The sequence below is a fragment of the Gymnoscopelus braueri genome, assembly GCF_963280865.1.
Source record: "Gymnoscopelus braueri genome assembly, contig: SCAFFOLD_113, whole genome shotgun sequence".
In the NCBI taxonomy this organism is placed as follows: domain Eukaryota; kingdom Metazoa; phylum Chordata; class Actinopteri; order Myctophiformes; family Myctophidae; genus Gymnoscopelus; species Gymnoscopelus braueri.
In genome coordinates, this window is record NW_027660441.1 from 1 (window position 1) to 21,355 (window position 21,355).

The following is a 21,355-nucleotide window of genomic DNA, read 5'->3' on the forward strand; positions in this document are numbered from 1 at the left end:
AGATGGAAACTTTTGTTTTTTTATCTTTGGTAGTCTAGGACACGTGCACAAGTTGTTTGTGAGGGGCCTCCAAATGGCCGGCCTCTCCAAAAGGAGGGCTAAACAATTAGCAAGGTACTGCTCAATATCCGCGATTATAGGAAGCCGCTCAATTTAGAGGAGGCGTTGTTTCCTTTACCCATGATTGTTTTCCGCTGTGTTCGACAAATGTGCCATCTTTTGTTTTGTATGTAACAATGCTCTGCTTTACATGCACTTTGTAACTGGCTGTTTCCCTTTATCTGACTGCACTGACAGTGTTTATGTCCTTTGTACATCTTGTACTTCTGTTTATGTGGACATAAATAAATATTTCGTGTGTGTGTGTGTGTGTGTGTGTGTGTGTGTGTGTGTGTGTGTGTGTGTGTGTGTGTGTGTGTGTGTGTGTGTGTGTGTGTGTGTGTGTGCTATGACAGTTTACCTCAAATGATATTAAATTTAAATCTCAACATATAGAATCATGAGCCCTGTATGTATTGAGACGTATGTTATGGCCAGATTATTGCTCTGTGTGTGCAGGGTGGTCTGGGTAGGTGTTTGACTCCCTGCCCTGGCCAGGAATAAACCCATAAGGGTCCATTTGGTAACTGGAACCAAATGGACCCTTACAGATCTGTAACTCTGAGAGTGTACACATGGAACCAAATGGACCCTTACAGGTCTGTAACTTTGAGAGTGTACAAATGGAACCAATGGACCCTTACAGGTCTATAACTCTGAGAGTGTACACATGGAACCAAATGGACCCTTACAGGTCTGTAACTCTGAGAGTGTACAAATGGAACCAAATTATTTTCACACATGAACACATTCAGATTCACAGATCGTTTCTGTATCCGCTCTAGACCAGATCTGTAACCTGCGACGCCCTTTTCACCTCCTCTTGATTGGTTCTCATGTCTTTTCACCTCCTCTTGATTGGTTCTCATGTCTTTTCACCTCCTCTTGATGGTTCTCATGTCTTTTCACCTCCTCTTGATTGGTTCTCATGTCTTTTCACCTCCTCTTGATTGGTTCTTGTGTCGCTGAACTGTCAATCTTTTTTTTGTGACCAGTCCATGGTCTGAGAGGAGGAGAGGAGGAGAGGAGAAGAGAGGAGGAGAGGAGAGGAGAGGAGAGGAGAGGAGAGGAGAGGAGGAGAAGAGAGGTGGAGAGGAGAGGAGGAGAGGAGAGGCATAGAGGAGAGGGAATAAGGTTTTTAAGAGAGGAGGTCTTGAAAGTTGGCATCTGGGAAACAAAGGAATATAAAGCCCTCTTTACATCAGAATATTTCTAGCATTACCAGTGTTTCATCCCAGTAAAGAATAATGATACATTTGCCCGTTGTGCAGTATGCAACAGTTACTTTTCTATTGCCCACAGTGGTCTAAATTACTGTAAAAGAGGTGAGTATAGGTGAGTAGTATGTAGCAATGCATTGCAACGTGTTGTGAACTTGTAGATCAGCTTTTTTTCCCCCGCTAAACGTTTGCTCCAGAATAGTGAGGCTATGGTTGATGTGGTTCAGACATGCTGAATAATAGAATGGAGTTTTACTTCCCCTACATCCAACACACACACATTGTTTATTCAATACTGGATACACATCTGGATCCACACACAGAGGAATGTTGTCTGTCAGAGTCAGGCCCTCCCTATTCTCTCTGTGATTACAACATGTTGAACTGACTTCAGTTATACCATTTAGACCCTCTATACTTGCACTGTACTTGGTGCGTTCTATCCTCCATCTACATCAAATCTCTTGCAAGGTGTTGTGAGCTTGTAGATCGGCTATTCTTGGCAAATATTCCCCCCAGATTAGGGATGCTGGGGTTCAAGTGGTTAACGATCAAGTATAAAGTTATTTTCAATCAGTCCTGATGGAAACGGATATTCTCTCAAGTTTTCCTCATGACATAGTAGCTGTCCTACTGTCTGTCTCTCCTACACTGTCTCTCCTGACAGTGTAGGAGAGACAGACAGTATGCAAGCTGAGAGGGAGACAGTGTAGGAGAGACAGACAGTATGCAAGCTGAGAGGGAGACAGTGTAGGAGAGACAGACAGTATGCAAGCTGAGAGGGAGACAGTGTAGGAGAGACAGACAGTAGGACAGCTGAGAGGGAGACAGTGTAGGAGAGACAGACAGTATGCAAGCTGAGGGGGAGACAGTGTAGGAGAGACAGACAGTAGGACAGCTGAGAGGGAGACAGTGTAGGAGAGACAGACAGTAGGACAGCTTAGAGACAGACAGTGCAGGAGAGACAGACAGTAGGACAGCTGAGAGGGAGACAGTAGGACAGCTTAGAGGGAGACAGTGTAGGAGAGACAGACAGTAGGACAGCTTAGAGGGAGACAGTGTAGGAGAGACAGACAGTAGGACAGCTGAGAGGGAGACAGTGTAGGAGAGACAGACAGTAGGACAGCTTAGAGACAGACAGTGTAGGAGAGACAGACAGTAGGACAGCTGAGAGGGAGACAGTGTAGGAGAGACAGACAGTAGGACAGCTTAGAGACAGACAGTGTAGGAGAGACAGACAGTAGGACAGCTTAGAGGGAGACAGTGTAGGAGAGACAGACAGTAGGACAGCTGAGAGGGAGACAGTGTAGGAGAGACAGACAGTAGGACAGCTTAGAGACAGACAGTGTAGGAGAGACAGACAGTAGGACAGCTGAGAGGGAGACAGTGTAGGAGAGACAGACAGTAGGACAGCTTAGAGACAGACAGTGTAGAAGAGACAGACAGTAGGACAGCTTAGAGGGAGACAGTGTAGGAGAGACAGACAGTAGGACAGCTGAGAGGGAGACAGTGTAGGAGAGACAGACAGTAGGACAGCTGAGAGGGAGACAGTGTAGGAGAGACAGACAGTAGGACAGCTGAGAGGGAGACAGTGTAGGAGAGACAGACAGTAGGACAGCTTAGAGACAGACAGTGTAGGAGAGACAGACAGTAGGACAGCTGAGAGGGAGACAGTGTAGGAGAGACAGACAGTAGGACAGCTGAGAGGGAGACAGTGTAGGAGAGACAGACAGTAGGACAGCTTAGAGGGAGACAGGAGAGACAGACAGACAGACAGACAGACAGACAGACAGACAGACAGACAGACAGTATGCAACAGTATGATCTCTCTCTCTCTCTCTCTCTCTCTCTCTCTCTCTCTCTCTCTCTCTCTCTCTCTCTCTCTCTCTCTCTCTCTCTCTCTCTCTGCACAGACAACCCCTCCCTTCTCATTAGCCAGAGACCAGATTGAGGCAGAGGGAGAAAAGATTCCAGTTGTTTGCTGGTCGTTTTCCCCAGCGAGAGAGAGAGAGAGAGAGAGAGAGAGAGAGAGAGAGAGAGAGAGAGAGAGAAAATGGATCAAGTCGTGTAAAATAAAACACAGTCTTACAGATTCAAAGGCTTCATGAAGAACAACGTTTAGTCATCTAGCCGACAGTGTTACTGATGTTAGTTCCACTTTAAACTCTGGGTAAGTTAAGTTTTGTTGCACAAAATACATTAGCTGCTAAGTTGCTAACGTAAGATCCATGATGGTAAAATGTTTACTCAGTGAGTTAAGTTGAACTAAACAGTGAAACAGTCATTTGTGTATTTGTGGGTTTATTTTGTGTTAAATTAACACGTGGTTACATTACACTAAAGTTTGTTACAGTAGCTCTCCCAGGGCTGTTCAAGAGAATGTATCTTCATATCACAGTGACTGTGTTTACATGGACCTTAATATTCCACTAATAATCAGAATATATCTTCATATCACAGTGACTGTGTTTACATGGACCTTAATATTCCACTATTAATCAGAATATATCTTCATATCACAGTGACTGTGTTTACATGGACCTTAATATTCCACTAATAATCAGAATATATCTTCATATCACAGTGACTGTGTTTACATGGACCTTATTATTACACTAATAATCAGAATATATCTTCATATCACAGTGACTGTGTTTACATGGACCTTAATATTACACTAATAATCAGAATATATCTTCATATCACAGTGACTGTGTTTACATGGACAGGGGGGGTTACCAATCGTATCAAAACACAAGTTGACTGACAGTCAATGACACACAAGTAAGACGCGCGAACGCTGGAAGCGAACGCAGCCCTATTTTTTTTTGGTCTTTTTGAAATTGTTATGTTGTGTATTTACGGACTTCCGTGTTAATAATCCGTGTTATTTCACCGTGATGGGGAGAGCGTAGAGAGAAAGTGACGTGACTGCCTCCGCCTCGTATTGAAGTTAATGGGGGGGATATGGTTCTCCTACGCTCCACTCTGACATTTGTCAGCAGGCAATGAGAGCGTGAGTCACATGGGGGCGCGTCTGTCAGCAGCCAATGAGAGCGCGAGTCACATGGGGGCGCGGCTGCACACATACTGCACACAGAGAGACACACACACAGACAGAGACACACACACCCCGAGCATGGTGTCATAGTAAGCTGCACTTGGGCGGAGGCGTTCGCAATCACTGGCTGCTATTTATATATTATTATATCACTACATAATGTTATATCATTGACCTAAATGGTGATATATCAACAAGGACAGGGCTGATGTAAAAAAAAAAGTGTCTGTATCAGAAATACTTTTGGACAGGAGAAAAACTATGGGTTACTTGCGTAAAAGGAACCGGAACGCGGAAATCATTCTCTTAACACACCAGCTTCCTTCTGCCAAGCAAAAAAGAAGGGTGTTTTTGTGAACAACTCGTTCGCAATTTACAAAACCGGTTTTGTTGCATTGCTTCTCTCGTTGTTCACATATGGGAGATATAAACCCCCGGAATGTATCTACGAATCGAGATACCACAACCTGCTGTCCCAGGCGTGGCCCCTGACACCCAGGCGCCATCAGACCCACCGGGTCTAAGGCACGGAACAGGAGAAAAGTGGGGCCCTGACAGACCAAGGTCTGCCTTATAAACTAAAAAGCAGGCACAGCCTGTCTATTCTAGTGGGGGGGAGGGCCCTGACAGACCGAAGTCCGCCTTATAAATCTAAGGCCCAGACATCGGCCTATCATACACTAAGGCACAGGGGCATGAACAGAACCTACCGCCGTTCCATGCACCCATCCACCCTCAGGTGGAAGCCACACCCAGGACTGCGTGCGCCATGGAAGACGCCGCCACGTCCAGGCTGTAGAAAGCAGCGAAAGTCGACGGAGACGCCCAACTCGCTGCGATACAAACGTCCTGAATAGACACCCCTCTGAAGAGGGCCCAGGACGCCGATACACCCCTAGTAGAGTGCGCTCTCAGGCCCTCAGGCACTGTGGCTCCCCTACTGGTGTACGCCAGGCGAATAGCCTCCACAATCCAGCGGGAAAGCGTAGACTTAGTCACCGCCCTTCCCCCAGGCCCGGGGCCCAAGGAGACGAACAACTGGCTAGGCCGGCCCTGGGCCGCAGTCCTCCGGACATACAGCCGCAGGGCTCTCACTGGACAAAGACAGTGCAGCCTCCGATCCTCCTCTGAGGCAAACGGAGGCGGGTGAAAAGCCACCAACTCGGTTGGCGTAACCACCGCCAGGTGGTTCTTGGGGATGATTGCCGGGTTAGGTTTTAGAACAACCCTACTGCCATCACCAGCGAACCTCATGCACTCCGGAACCACCGAGAGGGCATGTATATCGCTCACCCGTTTCGCTGTTGTCAGCGCAACCAAGTGTACCGTCTTGAGCGTGAGGAACTTCAGTTCCACCGTCTCAAAAGGTTCAAAAGGAGGACGAGAGAGTGAGTCGAGCACCAGGACCAAGTCCCACGTGGGAAACAAGGACCTTGAGACAGGATGTTCACGCAACGCGCCCTTCATGAACTGACACACAAGTTGTTGCTTCCCCGCGGTTTTCCCATTGAAACCAACATGGTTGGCCGAAATGGCCGCCAAGTACACTTTGACCGTGGAGAAAGCGTTTCCAAGATCCAACCTATCCTGTAGGAAGGTCAGGATGTCTGCGACCGAAGCCTGGAACGGGACCACAACTGGGGACCGTTCCACACACCACTCCTCGAACACACCCCACTTAGCTCCATAGACGGACCTAGTGGAGTGTGCCCTAGCGGCCTGAATAGTAGCTACCACTCTAGGTGGAAGTCCAGTCGCAGTCAAATTTTCCCTCTCACAGGCCAGACCCACAGATCTAGGTCGGCGGGTCTGGGATGATGAATCTCGCCCCCCCCCCCCGCCTGCTGCAGCAGGTTCTCTCGCAGCGGGAGGGGCCAAGGCCGCTCGTATAGGAGGGGAGCTATCTCCGACCTCCAAGTGCCCCATGCTGGAGCCACCAGCAGCACCGTCAGGTCCCGGAGCCTGATCCGTTCCAGAGTGGGGTGGTTCAGCTCCAGTGGAGGGAACGCATAAAGTAGCCCCCCCGGCCACTCGTACGCCAGGGCGTCCAAACCCAGCGGAGCCTGGCCTTTCATTGAGAAAAACAGCGAGCACTTCGCGTTCTCCTCCGAGGCAAAGAGGTCCACCTGGGGCCGACCGAACCTGGTCCAGATCTGGGCCGCGACCCTGGGGTGCAGAGACCAGTCTGAATAATGAGTCCTGCCTCTGGACAGAAGATCGGCTCCCCTGTTCAGAAGTCCAGGCACATGAGAGGCGCTGATTGATTTCAGGTGCGAGTCGCACCACAGTATCAGCCTCCGAGCCAGACCATCTAAGGTAGGAGACCACAGACCTCCTTGCTTGTTGATGTAGGCCATGGTCGTGGTATTGTCTGTCCTGACCAGAATGTGACAACCACCGATGTGGGACCTGAAGTGTTTTACCGCCAGAAAGACTGCCATCAGCTCCGAGTAGTTGACGTGGGCTTTCCTCATACTGCGGTCCCATAGACCCCTGGCTATCCGGCCCTCGAATGTTGCGCCCCAGCCTGTCAGGCTGGCATCGGTGGTGATCATCTTCCTCGAGATGATCCTCCCAATCGGGACGCCCTCCGACAGGAAAGAAGCTACTTTCCATTGTTGAAGGGACTGCATGCACGCTGCGGACACCGTCATGCGACGAAAACCCTGAGTGGCCGGGATCCTGAGGGAGCCCATCCATCTCTGAAACGGCCGCATGTGTAGCCTGCCCAGGCGCACTAAGGAAATGGCCGAGGCCATGAGCCCCACTGCCCTCATGCAGATTTTGTACTGGACCTTGCGTCACAGTTGAAACAATGCCAGACACTTCAGGAACGAATTTATCCTCTCCTGAGACAGACGCGCCCTGAGAGCGACCGCGTCCAGCGCGATACCTATAAAAGTAGCGCGATGGGACGGGGTGAGCACGCACTTCTCGAAGTTTAGCGTGAATCCCAGGGAGGTCAGGTGCGACACCACCAGATTGGTGTGATGACATGCTTCCTGATGCGAATCCGCCGTCAAAAGCCAATCGTCTATGTAACTCGCTATGCGAACGCCACTCTGCCTCAGAGGGGCTATCGCTGCCTGAGTGCATTTCACGAACACCCTGGGACTCAGGGACATCCCGAACGGGAGGACCAGGTACTCGTACACCCGACCCTCGAATTCGAACCGCAGGAATTTCCTGTGCGGCGGGTAAATAGGGATGTGGAAATAGGCGTCCTTGAGATCTATTGAGCTCCACCAGTCGCCCTGGCGGACTGAGCGTAGTAACGCTGCTGCCGTCAATATTTTGAATTGAAAAGTTTTCAAATACCTGTTGAGAGCTCTGAGATCCAAAATGGGACGTAATCCACCCCCTTTCTTCTTGACCAGGAAGTATCTCGAGTAGAAACCGAGACGCTTTCTCCCGGTAACACTTCCCGTACGGCATTCTTGCGTAATAGGGAGGAGATCTCCTCTCGTAACGTCACCGCCGCTTGTGACAACAGTACTTTGTTGGACATGGGTGGTTTGGTGGAAAACTGCAGTCTGTACCCCTTTGCTATCGTACGAAGCACCCAGGGGTTGGGGTTGCATTTCTTCCATTGCTCGATGTGCATTAACAACGGATTTGGGGGGGTTGTTATTGTAGTCGAGCGTACATGAGCCGCCATCTTGGCTGCACTCGTTGGCCTGACAACCGTGCTTGGTGTTACTTCCGGGCCCATGTACGTGGCCATTTTGGAAGTACTGGCCGCACACGTGGGCACCGCCATTGTTGCCGTCGACACGTGCCTGCAAGCAGCGGCAGCCATTTTGATTGGCAACACGTGTTGTGCAGGGGGGGCGGCCATTTTGGCTACCCCCACCGTCCTCACGACATTTTGGCTTATTTTTACCTTGTGGCTCTTTTTCATGGACCAAGGAAAATTTTGGCGTGACCCCTTTGGAAAATGAAGGTTTTGGCCCGCCACAAAGCCTTTGTTCTGTCCAGCGACCACCATGGTGGTCGCTGGCTCATTTTGGGTGCTTTTGGTTGCAATTCTTTTTAGTTTTTTATTACACAAGCATTTATTGTCATATAAGAAACATTTGCAACAGAAGCAGGGGACACAAGTGCATGCACATTCACGTAATCCTGTACTATGAAATGTGTATGTGTCTTGTAACTCGGGGCTCGTGGCGCAATTTTCTGTCGCCGCTAGCTCCGGTGAGGATCTCCTCCTCTTCCTCGTCGTCCTGGCACTGAGGCCCGAGGCCACTAGAACCTGGTGCAGATCCCCCGTCTGAGGGGAGAGGGAACCAGGGGAGAAAACGTCCCTGCTCGTCTGGCAGGGAGTGACAGTGTCACCTACCCCGCTTGGAATGGCGACCCCTGTAAGCGCCTCTCTGGTGAGGCTTGCTGGGTGGGGGGCGTGAGCGGTCGTCCTCCCTCCGGTCACGCTGTTCGCCTCTGGAGGCAGGCGGGGCGGAGAAGGAATGGGTCTGGCGAGACGGAGCGTCCTGTCGGGTCGGTGGTCTGCCTCTCTCCGGCCGCGGAGGACGGTTCTGGGGTTTGGGGGGAAGGGACCTGGCTGGAACTTGGATGCAGGACAAGGCAGCCTCGTCCTGAGCTTTACGCACTGCGTGGCTGTCCTGCAGGTAGCCCATGCCCCCATGGAAAAGATTACCGGGAGTCACCTTAAGGTTCTGGAGGTTCTTCTTGTCATCAGGACCCTTGAAGGTGACGTGGTCGAGCCACCGCGCTCTCTCATGAGTGACACACAGTCCGAGCCCCCTGCCAGTCCACTCTGTGGAGTATTTGTTAAGCAGGATAATCTCCTGTGTGATGCGCCTCATCTCTGCTAGCTGCTGAGGTGTGGCGGCGTCTCCTGCCTCGCCCAGGAGCACTTTCAGGGACCCCTGCAGCAGAGCTGCGGCGTTGAGAGCCCTAGCGCCCGAAGTAAAAGCCTTGTAGATAACTCTGGTGGCTGCTGAGCCAGACACGTCCTTCTCGTTGGTCAGACACGGAGGATCCTTTACCGTGGAGAAGGGGGGCTTCTGGCCGCGTGGCTGGCTATGGTTAAGTGAGAGGGCCAGGGTGCGATCCATGGGGGGGAGGGCCACGAGGCCGAGCTCGCTCGCACCCGCACAATCGATGTTAAAACGTAACCTTTTAGGTTCAGCGTCCGGGCCTAAGGGGGAATCCCACGACGATGAGAGGGCTGCGCTGAAACCCTTTGCCAGGGGAAGCTTAGATTTCTTGGCAACCTTTTCGTCCACCGAGTCGAGACCCTGAAACTCCGAGGGGTTGGTGGGGGGCTCCTCGGTGTCGTCAGCCGGCCACTTGAGACCGCATCTGATGGTAGCTGTTTTGTAGAGCTCCAGTAAGGTGGTCTCACCTCTTTCGGCCGGTGGAGGAGCGCTGCCAGGCTGGGCCACAGCCGCCACCGCAGGTACAGTAGCAGGGAGAGGGGTCCTCACTTCAGGTGGGCCGAGGACTGGGGGGCCACGGTCATCCGTGGCATCGGCGTCGTGCAGGACGACCTCCCCTTCCCCCTCGACTTCATCGACGACGTGGTAGCCGTCTCCATCGTCATCGGAGGCCCGGGGTTGGTAAGAGGTGATGGCCTCGTTGTCGGCCTCGTCATCGCCGACAGAGGTAACACTCACCGGCGGGGAAAAGTAGCGAAGAGCTGCTCGATGCTCGGCGCCGCTGCTGCGGCCCTCAGGTGGGGTGAGAGGGGGATCCACGTTGGGCTCGGTGCCCTCGTAGTGTTCCCTCGTTGTAGGAGAGCGTGAGCGGGGGTGTAGAGTAGGCCTCGGGTAGGCCGATCGGAGCTGCTCCCGCGGTTCCAGAGCCCGTGCAGAGCCGGCTGCTGCTGACGCTCGGGGCCGTCGACGTTCCTCCCATCCGGTGGCTAGGCTAGCTGGCCCGCGGTCCGCCGATCGTCGAGAGGAATAGTAGCGGCGGTCTCCGTCGAGCTCGTCCTCGTAGCTGTCATACAGGGCCCGTGGTGGTAGGAAGAGCCTTTGGGCCCTGCTGAACTGGCTCCTGAGCTCGGAGGTGTGCATGCCTGCACACTCGAAACACCTCGGGTCGCCGTAGACGGCGTCCTCAGCGTGTGCGAGGCCCAGGCAGCTTACGCAGTGGTCATGCATGTCCCATTCGTCCAGAGGCTGGGAGCATGAACGGGAGCCGCACCGCCGCGGGGGAAGATCCATGCTGGTCTCCCGGTGTCGGCGATCGGCGACGGCTGGACGGTCCCGTCGAGCCATGGTGAAGAGGGTGGCTAGCTAGGCTAAAACCACCGAGGAGAAGAGCTAACCGCTAGCTGCTAGCTGGGCTAACGAAGGCTAGCGTGGATGAAGGTTAGCAGTGTTTTCCGCGCCGGGAAAACAGTAGTTAGAAGAGGGAGAAAAGGTCGGGGAACTCAGTGGACTGGGATCCGACCCGTCGCTATTGAGCTTGTAGAAACCTGCAACGTCGATTCTTAGAGTGTGGAGCTCCTTCAAACGCTTGGCAGAAAGAACAAAGAGAATGACTTCCGCGTTCCGGTTCCTTTTATGCCTTCGGGGAAGGGGCTACCGGAAAGCGACGGGAGGCCCATCGGGCCAAAAAGGGTTTTGGCCCTGAGGGAGTGAATGTGAAGCTTCTGTATCATCGCCAGAGGGCGCTGTTTCCCATATGTGAACAACGAGAGAAGCAATGCAACAAAACATTAGTTAAACTCCAATCTGGGAACCCAGAGCCAAATAAGAATGAAAAACAGCGCCCTCTGCTGTTTGTACTATCTTACTTGGCTCTGGGACAATGACGACGTAGCACCCGTGCGCAAGGAAACCGGGGTTTTGGTCTGCCTTCAGCCTTTCACTTCCGGTGGTGCCACTATGTTTTCATTCCCACTAACAATATTTCTACACGGAACACTAACACCACTTCTCCCAGAGAACATGGATCGTTTTGGTTATAAGCCCACTTGTTTCTATGATGAAAGAGTAAGTTAAAATGTGAATATCTTTCCGTGGTTTTGTCTGCTCCGCGGACGCTATTGTTAAATTAGTTTGGGTTTGTTTCGAGGGGGAAGGATCGACGGACACGTGAATCCCGCCCACTACATTTGATTGGGTAAAGCGCGGCCTGCTTCCTGATCTGAAGGCACGCCCACTTGTAGCCCAGTGCGTACATGTTATGACGAACCTTCACGACAGATTCCAACGCAGAGCAGAATCTGTTCTTGAGAGATTAGTTAAACTCTAACTCTATGGTTAAACTTGCAGAGTGACGCTACATCTTCTGATAGATGTACTTGAATGTTGACATGAAATAATAATCCTGTTTAGTGTTTCATTAGCACAATCGATCATCATCGTGACAAAATTGGCTACAGCTTGTAGCGACGGCGCACGTCAACACACGTTGAAACAAAGGCAAAGGAGGATTCAACAGTGATGTCACTACAGGAAGTAGCACGGACAAAGCTGTTTATAAACCTCAGTGACATCACTGACTAATCCTTGGTATCTTCATGTGACCGACTCAACTTTTCTCTGCTCTGTGGAAAATCCTGGCGACGCAAGGTTATAGATTGACGACAGGGAAAACTTGTCTTGACGTTCTCGGTCTCGCGGACAGGTGGTCCTAAACCCAATACCATGGGCTTGAATCTCTGTTGGTTTACTTTTATTATTATTATTATTATAATTATTATAATTATTATTATTATTATTATTATTATTACTATTATTATTATTATTATTATTATTATTTTTCATTGATTCAGGAAAGAGAAGCTTCAATACACTTTCTCTAATAGCAATTTCGAGCTTGTAGATCAGCTTTTTACATTGGAATATGGAATGTTCCAATGGGCCATATGCTGCCCAGTTGAACAACAAACATTTTCAACTCCAAAATAGGGAGGCTAGGATTAAAGCGGCACTATGTAACTTTTTTTAAATGAATGAAATGTTATATTGTCCAATCTGTATGGTAGAGTATTTTAAAACAATATTACTTATACAATTGGGGTGGTTGTATTTAGTCTCCCTAGTCTTCTATTGAGACATTTAGATCGTGTCAAAGGTCATGTCTCACCTAGACGCAGGATCTGACACATATTTTGACCATCAGGTCAAGATTAAATTTGCTCCATTTGATCAATGGTAAAAAAAATCAGCACATGTGCAGGAAACCGCGTTAAAATCCGGAGTAGAAGAGGAAAGTTACATACTGTAGTGCAGCTTTAATGGGGTTAATATGCATAATAATATGCATGTATGCATGTGATTTGTTTTTTGAATTTGCTGTGAATCCCATGCACCTCAACAGAGAAAGTTATTATTATTATTTTATTTAAATTAATAGTTTAACCATGCAGTCAGCGAGATTCATATTTTGGATATTCATCCGTTGAGTCATTTCTTGAGTGCTCACGCCAGTAATGTCCTTCCAATTTGACAAGAGCTGCATAGAACTCTATCTCATGAGTATAGGGTGACGAGGCGTCCTGTTTTATGTGGAACCGGGGAGACGGAGAGAGGGAGGGAAGGAGTGAGGGGCGGATAGAGGAGGATGGGACTGGAGAGAGAGACAGGTTTAGAGGGGACCTAGAAGGAGAGAAAGATAGTATGTGGGAGAGGGGTAATGCATAGAAAGTGCTCCAATCTTGGAGGTGCAAAACATTTTTCTTTGGAGGTGCAAGAAATTCCAACAAGTTCTTTGGCAAGGCAATGTAGGCTATTCATTTGTTTTCCCCCTTACATCATTTTGAGCTTACTATTACTGCAAGACGTATTCTGCAGCTTTTACCCTACTTATAACTTTTTCCTCCAAGATTCTCTAAGATAGCCCATCTACAATCTTACAATGTGTCGCATTGTGACACTGCTCATGCTAGGATTTGAAACTGGCTGGTCACAATGTGTCTACAGTACTTTTTCCTTGTCCTGTAATCTGTTTTTAACTGCTGTACTGTCTTTGGCGCCTGAATTTCCCCAGTGGGATCAATAAAGGTCTTTACTATCTTATCTTATCGCCCTGTTTGAAATTGTCTTTGTGTGTTTGTGGGAGAGAGAAAGACAGTGTGTGATGTGTGTGTGGGTGTGGGTGTGGGTGTGGGTGTGTGTGTGTGTGTGTGTGTGTGTGTGTGTGTGTGTGTGTGTGTGTGTTCTGAATGGCTGCCATGCCTATAAAGGGCTTTACATAGCACGCCACGACAGAATAGTTGATCTCATAACTAAGGACATATAATCATGTTACACCATCAGTGAGAATGTACACACATTTCTGTGTCAAACCTTCCATGTTTCAACTCTGTACTGAAAATCCTGAAATCTTTGCACATCTCTCTGCTAATACACCAGATGTTGTTGTTGTCAATGAAGGCTCCAGATTAGTTTCCATTCTTGAAATGGCCTGCACCTTTGACTCTAGCTTAGAGGAAGCTTTTATGACCCAAGTCATTAAATACCAGCCGCTCCTCTAGTCTATACCATCACAGAGCTACAGTAGGTTATAGGTGCAATCTACTTGTATTTATCTTTTGCAGCCTAGGACATGTACATAGGTTGGTTGTAAGAGGCTTCCAACAACTTGGGATGCCAAAAAAAGCAGCTTAACGGCTTGCAAAATTCTGTGATTGTTTTGGGTGGTCCCCAGTTCAAATATGATTATTTTAGGGGGTTCCTTGTTCAAATATGATTATGATTATTTTGGGGGGTCGCGCCCTGAAAAGGTTGAGAACCACTGGACTAGACTACATATGGCTTGCGATAAACTCCAATACCGACATGAGCCCGTAAAATGATATGATATAAAGACAGACCCACATATGGGGAGAGATTTGTCTCAAAAGTATTTGTGAATCCAATGCCAAGATGCACAAATATTCCATGATTTACAAATGTGTTTCCATGATTCACAAATGTGTTTTGCAATCTGCAAACACAAATTATTTATTTGTGACTTTTGTAAATATGAATTTGTAATTTTTACAAAAATGTATTATACTTGTGTGTGCATTTATCATAAAATATCATTTGCAAATCATCAATTCTGCGTGTCAATTGTTGAGTCTGCATTTGTGAGTAGACCAACACACGCATACATTCCTTTTCCCTGTTACATCATTTTGAGACAAACGTCACGCTTTTTAAGAACATTTTTACAAATGTATTTTCCTATCTGCAAACTTACTTGTAACTTGGCATTTAAATACATGTGCTATGATTTGTACAAATATATGACTCTTTGTAAATATATAATTTGCAAATTGTAAAAATAATTTATACTTGCAGGCGCATTTATCATAAAATATCATTTGTAAATCATAAATTCTGCATGTGAATTGTTGAATATGCATTTGTGAGTACACCATCACGCGTATTCAGTTTTGAGACAAGCTTCACACTCTTTTGGTGAGATTCACTCACACATACCTGCAGATCCACACTGTGCTTGTACTGTCCCACCCCCACCCCATGGCAATTACAGCCAGGTGGGCACTGCCACTAATCAGTTAGACAGGAGGGATTTCAGATTTTTCTTTTATTTGGGGGTAAAAGTTGGGAAGCTGACTATTTTACATAATTCAAGGCTGCTGAATCTGAATAATATGGTTCCCATACAAATTTGATTGTTTTTAACCTTCTAATTTGCATTAAAAAATGGCTGCCAATGTTGAACAATTTCAACATGGCAAGCAACACTGAAAAATAAAGTGTCTATATCTATGTTCTGAGGGTCAGACAATGTGTGTACGGTATTTGTAATGTAATTAGTGGTAAGCCTACTTCTAAATATGCAAATAGAGGCCTCCATTACAGAAAACAGTTTACTACTCAAAGAAGTGGCCCATATGCACCCCCCTTATTTTCTTTTCTTTTCTACTTATCTGTATTTTTGTGTGCACTTCAGACAGTTGCTTGATTCAATATTTAGACATTTAATGTTAATTTAATCAGTTGCAGGTGTTCATGCTACATACATACATGCGTACTGTGTATACAGTACATACATATATACATACGATCAGCACCAAACTTGGCACAAACACTGTTCAGGGGTCTGCCATGACAATAGTCACACCAGGGGCCCCCAATGTATTTTACCTTTTGTAACTACGTGTCTTTGTGACAGTAGTATTTTCATGCTGGCATACCTGAAGAATATGTACAGGGCAAGGTTCGAGTCAGAAAATGACATGAGACATGAAACTCCACATTAGCCAAGAAGAGACAGACATGGACCACCCGTGATCATGCCATGAAAAACAGTTCACTCAATGACTTGGTGACCTAAGATGACACGTCGATGTAGTTGACAGCAGTTACTGGGAAGTAGGAGGTCAAGAAATTCCACAGAAAAGGGAATATAATCTCAAGGGGAAGTGTAGCAGATTGCCTTAGTTACAGAGCCGTAGGAAGCCATTCCCAGTTGGGGGGGGATATATTTGTACCGGCCCACACGCATGCATGCGTCGTGCGCGATTTTTTTCACGGATTTTCGCGGATTTTGAACTTTTTTTGTTACTTTATTTCGGTTTTAGGGTTAGGTTAGGGTTAGGGTTAGGGTTATGTTATTTTAATTATTTTGGGGGAGCCAGCCCCCAAACTCCTGAAATGCATAGAAATCTATGAAATTTAGAATAAAAAAGCCAGCCCCCCAAACCCCTAAAATACATAGAAATCTTTATATTGTTGTCTGAACACTATTTATTTATTTTTGTTTAAGTATTTATTTATGTATTTATGCATTCATGAATTATATTATTTATGTATTTGTGTTTAAGTATTTAAGTATTTAAATGCATTTATGTATTTATGAATTATATTATTTATGTATTTATTAGCTGTTATAATAATCCATTGTGAAGAATTCCTTTTTCCAGATGAGCATAACAACAACATAAGAGTTGTTCTTTAAATGGGCACACTATTTAATTATATTGATTAATATATATTAAATACATGTTTATTTATTAGACTTTAAAAACTCAACATTAATAAACAATCAACCATATTACTATTAGTCTACTGAAATAGCCTAGACTATGCCCACATCAGCAGCCAATATGTAGCCTGTTGGGCAGGTAAATAGAAATACTGACATCTTGTTAAAAACACAACCAGATAAATAAGATGTAATATCCCATACCGAATCGATCTTAGGAGATGTTTCATTCATGAAGAACTGTGACACTTGTGCTTAGGTCCTTTGGGTTCTTATATTTTTTGGAATGTTGTTCTCCTGAGGCATGTCTGTCTGATGTCAGCCAGCCCACCATGCACCACAGAAAACATACGCCGACATACTTTAAAAGGTTTACAGTTTGCTTTGTAAACTTCTCCAAACATCTCCACTGACGCTGTCAGACAAGGCACAGCTCCGCACAGAACGTATCTTAGCAACGTGAAAGCGCTATTGTCATTGGTCGTGTTTTGAGTAATGAGCCAATGAGCTGCTGAGCACACTCCCAGACAATGGCATTATAGCCAGCGTTGCCAAGTCTGCTTATTTCCAGCAACCAAACTTTGGCTTGTTTTTGGCTTGTTTTTGTAGGTCGCCTGGCTCATTTCTCTCACTATACTTGGCAACACTGACTCACTGCGCTCCCACTCTCCCAGTAAGGGTACAGCCACACATGATGGGATGGGATGGGATAGACGGGCGGAAGTCCCATACACACCCATGTTATCGCGACCGTTCTTCCGGTTTTAAACTTAACATGGGTGTGTATGGGACTTCCGCCCGTGTTACGGACGGTATCCCATCATGTGTGGCTGCACCCTAACACAGCAGAGCAGAGAGACAGGACAGCACCGCTCTGTCATTCAAATTGATTCCCCGACCTTAAAAATACGGCACACCCACAGGCCCACAGCTGGTCTCTGATGAGCAGGTAATGAGGGGGGAGGGGGAGGGAGAGGGGGTGTGGGAGAGGGGGGGTGGGGCCGCTCTTCCACCTTCAAGCAGCTCACACAGCTGATCGTGATCTGGGCCCAGCAGCCCTCCCTTCCAGGCAGCGGCCGCGGGGTCCTAGTGCCGGCCTCATTTGAGGCTTTTTTTCCTCCTCTTTTTCCCCATGGCCTCGCGGCCCAAATACCGGTTCGCGGCCCACGCGAGGCCGCTCCGCGGCCCACGGGGGACGAATCCCCCCGTCCCCCCCCTTTCCTACGGCCCTGCTTAGTTATCATTATTAGGAAATGTGCCCATGTAATAGGGTGTGTCTGCTCACTAATACATAAGTTACAAATCAGTATATTAATATGAGTTTGGTTCCTCAATTGTTGTTTGTCAAACTTTTTGGGCTGACCCCATGTCCAGGTGACCTTTAGTCTAGTTATCTCCCATAATCACTCTAAACTTTAGGTAATGTTTCAACCAAACTGAAATGCAGATGTCCTTTGTTAACATAAAACAATCAGTCATGATTAATTCCACATTTCTATAAAGAAAACATCAACACAATGGATGCAACTGCTAAAATAACCTGAAAGTATTGAATGTGACGCAGGCTTCTTCTTTCTGGCGGAGTCAGGTTACTCCTAAAAGGCCTCACAGTGGATTTGTTTCTATTATAATAAACAATTAATTCCATCACTCATATTATAAGCATCAGATCACTTTTCCTCCATTTCATTATCAGATGTTGTACACATACATATCTTTTAGTTAGTTTCATACTTCAGCATGATCGATACTGTTGATTAAATTACATTATTCAAATAATCATAATTGTCATCATGTCCAGCATGAGATCTGCCACTCTGCTTCATTACAGTCAAGATCCTCTTTCTTGACCCCCCTGTGGTTTTGTAATGGCCCAGTACTTTTCCCATATGCATGTGTGTCTGTATCACAGCATTCGTGCCTCACGCCCAATCTATGTGTGCGCGTATGCCTGTGTATGTTGTAATCGGCTTTCTCCAGCCCAAAGTACAGGATACACCTGCTATGTACTTTCGTGTACTAAGCATTTTCAGTTCCTCAGATTATATTCTCATCTATTTCTTCATTTCTTCATCCTGTTCGCCACTGAGTGACCAGTACTGTCGACATCTCCAGTGTCATACGAGGTAACCTTCGCGTCCAGTAACCAGTAACTTTTTGTGTGTTGTATTGCAGTAACATCCTGTCCCCAAGATGTTTGGGGAGCTTTACTCACACAGCATTATTCAGTAAAGTGATTTGATTCATTCTTCATTAGTGTAAGCTTATAAGCAAGGTTTATGATCCCCGCTGTGCTTTACTCTTTCCTATTACTTCTTCTCTTCTTTGACCATTGTTTAGTATAGGCCTAATAGGCAGACATGGAGACCATTATCACCTGCCCTGGCCTGGGATTTGCCATAAGGGATCCAAGGTACCCACGGTTAAGGGAAGCAGGGTTGAAAGACTGATCTGAAAGCCATGTCTTTCGACACATAATGGGAACGGATATTCTATATAAAGTGAACTATATTTAACCACTTAAACTCTACATGGTTGACCGGAGGCCCTTGGGGCTTTATACTAGTGTATTTTCCCTGGTGTTAGGTAGGACACCTAACAGGTTGACAAGTAGCCTTTCCTGAAGCTCCTACGCCCAATATCTCCCCTGCCAAGTGGGGATTCCCTCTTGGCTCCCATGCGGAAGACCCAGGTTCAAATCCTGGGTCTTACAGTTGTAACAACCACTTGAATCTTAGCATTCCTATTCAGGGGCAAATAGTGAACATCTGATCTACAAGCTCACAACGTGTCTCAACGTGTCACAAGTAACGTTATCATGCATGTTGTGAGCTTGTAGATCGGCCATTTTCGGTTATTTGGTGTTCAGAGAAAACAGGAGGGCCAATTATAGAGCCCTGGGAAATTGGTCAAATAAGTATATGGTTTAAGTTGTTTCCACATCAGGAGAGGACATAAAACGTGGGATTACAGCTTTATTTTGGGGGGTTGGAGGGGGTGATATTATTCAAGTCTCTTGCATGAACAAAAATGATGTTGCGCGTTTTCCAACGCAACACTGTAAAATTGTGGATTTCATAGATGTTAGTAAGGTTGTGGTGTCTATTTGCATAGCTCTCCCGTGGCCAGATTTCTTTAAAAAAAGTTTTTGTATTACAATCTAGGTAGCTGGCTAGCAGTTTGTATGTTAAAGCGGCACTATGTAACTTTTTTTTAATGAAGAGAATGTAATTTTGTCCAATCTGTACAATTGGGGTGGTTGTATTTTGTCTCCCTGCTCTTCTATTGAGACAAAAGGTCATGGCTCACCTAGACACAGGATCTGACACGAATTTTGACCTGCTAGTCAAGATTAAATGTATCCCCTGAGCAAGTAGGCAGGCTCTATTAGCTCAATGGTAAAAAATGTCAGCGCTTGACCAAACCATTCAGCATTGGAAAATATAGATGACTCGATTTTCAGCCTGCTATGTGGCGCTCAAATCGAGTCCTATCGCGCTGATCAGAGCAATGGCCATTTGAAATGTTTGACACTGCTACACTGCTGCAGTGTAGTGCCACATATGTGTGCAAATTATTTACATTTTTGTGTGACTATTGTCATGGCAGATCCCTGACCAGTGTTTGTGCCATGTTCTTTTGTTCAACTTCCCAACGTTTACCCCCAAATACCTATTATTTTCTGAAATCCCTCCTGTCTAACTGATCCCTCCTGATTAGTGGCAGTGCCCACCTGGCTCTAATTGCCATGGGGTGGGGGTGGGGCAGTCCAAACACACGTTTGGATCTGCAGGTATTTGTGAGTGAATCTCACCAAAAGAGTGTGAAGCCTGTCTCAAAACTTAACGGATCTCACCAAAAGAGTGTGAAGCCTGTCTCAAAACTTAACGGATCTGCACAGATCTGCAGAAAGTATGAATCTCACCAACACACGGATCTGCAGAAAGTATGAATCTCACCAACACACGGATCTGCAGAAAGTATGAATCTCTCCAAATGTGCTAAAAACTTAGCACATGTATTTAAATGCAAACTTACAAGTTACAAGTAAGTTTGTGGATAGGAAAATACATTTGTAAAAATTATCTTAAAAAAGAGTGATGTTTGTCTCAAAATGATCATGTAACAGGAAAAAGGAATGTATGCGTGTGTTCTACTCACAAATAAGATCCAACAATTCACACACAGAATAGATGATTTACAAATGATATTTTATGATAAATGCACACACAAGTATAATATTTTTTTGTAAAAATTACAAATTCAAATTTACAAAAGTCACAAATAAATAATTTGTGTTTGTAGATTGCAAAATACATTTGTATGTAATCATGGAAACACATTTGTAAATCATGGAAGCACATTTGTAAATCAAAGAATATTTGTGCATCTTGGTATTGGATTCACAACTACTTTTGAGACAAATCTCTCCCCATATGTCCCCCCTTTGTGTGGGATGAGAGACGTCATCAAACGACAAGTTGACTTGCAAAAATCAGAAGTCATTAATGCCCTTACAGTTTTTCCTGTCGTTCGCAGTGTATGGCCTTGCTTTTTCCTCATGTGCTTTAAATTATGCCAATAATATGCATGTGTCATAATTCCTAGTAGTTCGGGTAGTTTATCATTTTGTGGTAGGTGGACCTCATCAATGACTCAAGCCCAGGGGCCTCCACAGGACCACAACCCTAAATCCCGCCTGGTTGCATTGTAACATGATACTAAGCACACATTTTTTTCTCACAGTTTTTTTGTTGGTGAGGAAGTCCTCAGATGAACTCAGCCACGACTCACAACATGACACTCCCTGTGTTTCAACTGCTGCTTCATGAAGGTAAATTACGCACAAAGAAACACAACTGGAAGGGCTTCAGCTCTCATCTTGTACTAGTGGAGAAATAGGATCACGATGCAAAGTTATATTCACCTTCAGGTGTTGTTTGTTTATTGAACTTTATAAGCATGATCACTGGTTCAAAAAGACTGTCATTAAAAAAAACTACATAATTTTTTGGTATTGTCTTTTACTGTACTGTCTTTTGTCTTGACACAAAAAATT

The 21,355-nt window shown here is 46.4% G+C and overlaps 1 protein-coding gene across 1 annotated transcript in view; it reads left to right on the top strand.

Moving 5' to 3' along the window:
• Positions 1 to 3,371: 3,371 nt before the first annotated feature.
• Positions 3,372 to 21,355, top strand: part of LOC308081558 (protein NLRC3-like) — a gene marked incomplete at its 3' end in the record, with an annotated part of 86,554 nt that continues 68,570 nt past the window's right edge. Inside the window, exons 1-2 of the mRNA XM_080457922.1 lie at positions 3,372 to 3,489; positions 21,043 to 21,130. The remainder of the gene's footprint in view (positions 3,490 to 21,042; positions 21,131 to 21,355) is intronic.